The sequence below is a fragment of the Electrophorus electricus genome, unplaced genomic scaffold, assembly GCF_041902795.1.
Source record: "Electrophorus electricus isolate QZ-2024a unplaced genomic scaffold, ASM4190279v1 Scaffold93, whole genome shotgun sequence".
Classification (NCBI taxonomy): domain Eukaryota; kingdom Metazoa; phylum Chordata; class Actinopteri; order Gymnotiformes; family Gymnotidae; genus Electrophorus; species Electrophorus electricus.
The window spans coordinates 238,109-240,608 of record NW_027658810.1 but is presented as its reverse complement, the minus strand read 5'-3'; positions in this window follow the sequence as shown (position 1 = coordinate 240,608).

The following is a 2,500-nucleotide window of genomic DNA, read 5'->3' as shown; positions in this document are numbered from 1 at the left end:
GTTTTGATTTATCGGTTTCATATCTCTGGGCTCCTTGGGAGCAGAAAGTCGGTTGAGGGCCCTTTGGAAAGAGCCGGGGCTGCCGTTTAACGCTGTCCAAGCGGCAGGCGAAGCGCACCCACCGTTTTTACGCTATGATTTTTTAAAACCGCCGGGGCGGCAAACACAGGGCCGGTCGGGTTTGAAGACGAATATCTCTTCGGCCCTTGGGAGGAGAGAAGCAGCGCGGGTCACCTTTGAACGCGCTCGCTGCCAGGAACGTCTGGCGTAAAAGTTTCGTGGGAATCGGACGTTCCTAGGCTGAGAAGCGAGCGCCCGCCCTCGGGCGGTCGGGGGCCCCTTTCTCATTCCCCGTCTGGGCTAAAAATACGAGGTCGGACCCGATGGACTCGGGAGACTGGAGAGTACCAGGGAGACCCTGGAAGCAGGCGACCCGACCCACGCTTCGCTGTCTCCTCGGCCCTCGGGAGTAGAAGCGCGGGGACGGTGGCGTGGGCAGCAGGGGGCGCTCCTGGCCATGCCCAGCGAGTTTCGTGCGAATCGGACCTGGTCCGGAAGAGATACGAAGGGAAAACTCATTACTCGTCGGGGTGGCACATCCAGGCTCTCGACCCTCCCAAAGCGTCCGACCAGGGTGCACCCTGCCGGGCATGGTTAGCCGCCAGCCCCCTTCCTGGAGGTCTGGTTGGCACGGGGTTTTGATTTTTCGGTTTCATATCTCTGGGCTCCTTGGGAGCAGAAAGTCGGTTGAGGGCCCTTTGGAAAGAGCCGGGGCTGCCGTTTAACGCTGTCCAAGCGGCAGGCGAAGCGCACCCACCGTTTTTACGCTATGATTTTTTAAAACCGCCGGGGCGGCAAACACAGGGCCGGTCGGGTTTGAAGACGAATATCTCTTCGGCCCTTGGGAGGAGAGAAGCAGCGCGGGTCACCTTTGAACGCGCTCGCTGCCAGGAACGTCTGGCGTAAAAGTTTCGTGGGAATCGGACGTTCCTAGGCTGAGAAGCGAGCGCCCGCCCTCGGGCGGTCGGGGGCCCCTTTCTCATTCCCCGTCTGGGCTAAAAATACGAGGTCGGACCCGATGGACTCGGGAGACTGGAGAGTACCAGGGAGACCCTGGAAGCAGGCGACCCGACCCACGCTTCGCTGTCTCCTCGGCCCTCGGGAGTAGAAGCGCGGGGACGGTGGCGTGGGCAGCAGGGGGCGCTCCTGGCCATGCCCAGCGAGTTTCGTGCGAATCGGACCTGGTCCGGAAGAGATACGAAGGGAAAACTCATTACTCGTCGGGGTGGCACATCCAGGCTCTCGACCCTCCCAAAGCGTCCGACCAGGGTGCACCCTGCCGGGCATGGTTAGCCGCCAGCCCCCTTCCTGGAGGTCTGGTTGGCACGGGGTTTTGATTTATCGGTTTCATATCTCTGGGCTCCTTGGGAGCAGAAAGTCGGTTGAGGGCCCTTTGGAAAGAGCCGGGGCTGCCGTTTAACGCTGTCCAAGCGGCAGGCGAAGCGCACCCACCGTTTTTACGCTATGATTTTTTAAAACCGCCGGGGCGGCAAACACAGGGCCGGTCGGGTTTGAAGACGAATATCTCTTCGGCCCTTGGGAGGAGAGAAGCAGCGCGGGTCACCTTTGAACGCGCTCGCTGCCAGGAACGTCTGGCGTAAAAGTTTCGTGGGAATCGGACGTTCCTAGGCTGAGAAGCGAGCGCCCGCCCTCGGGCGGTCGGGGGCCCCTTTCTCATTCCCCGTCTGGGCTAAAAATACGAGGTCGGACCCGATGGACTCGGGAGACTGGAGAGTACCAGGGAGACCCTGGAAGCAGGCGACCCGACCCACGCTTCGCTGTCTCCTCGGCCCTCGGGAGTAGAAGCGCGGGGACGGTGGCGTGGGCAGCAGGGGGCGCTCCTGGCCATGCCCAGCGAGTTTCGTGCGAATCGGACCTGGTCCGGAAGAGATACGAAGGGAAAACTCATTACTCGTCGGGGTGGCACATCCAGGCTCTCGACCCTCCCAAAGTGTCCGACCAGGGTGCACCCTGCCGGGCTAAGAGAACAGCCAGGTGAACCCTGGAGGTTCCGAACTCCAGACCCCTGGACCCGACGGCTCAGTCCGCCTCAGGTGCACTACAGAGGTCCTCGGGCTGTCCCTGAGTGCATTAAAACGGAAATCAGAATTACTCCCCCGGGTGGCACTTCCAGGCTCTCGACCCTCCCAAAGTGTCCGACCAGGGTGCACCCTGCTGGGCATGGTTAGCCGCCAGCCCCCTTCCTGGAGGTCTGGTTGGCACGGGGTTTTGCAAATAGGTCCCGTCGGGTATATGGGAGAGCAAAGAGAATCAATGGGGTCCAAGCACTAAATTCATCCAGTGGCGTTCTCTGGAAGCCCAAGGGGAGTCCGAGGGGTGTTCGGCCGGCAAGGGGAGCTCTCCCTCGGACACATGATCAAACGCCTGTCCCCTACCGGAAAGTGGTGTGCTCTGGATGCCCCCCCCCCCCCCCCATCCC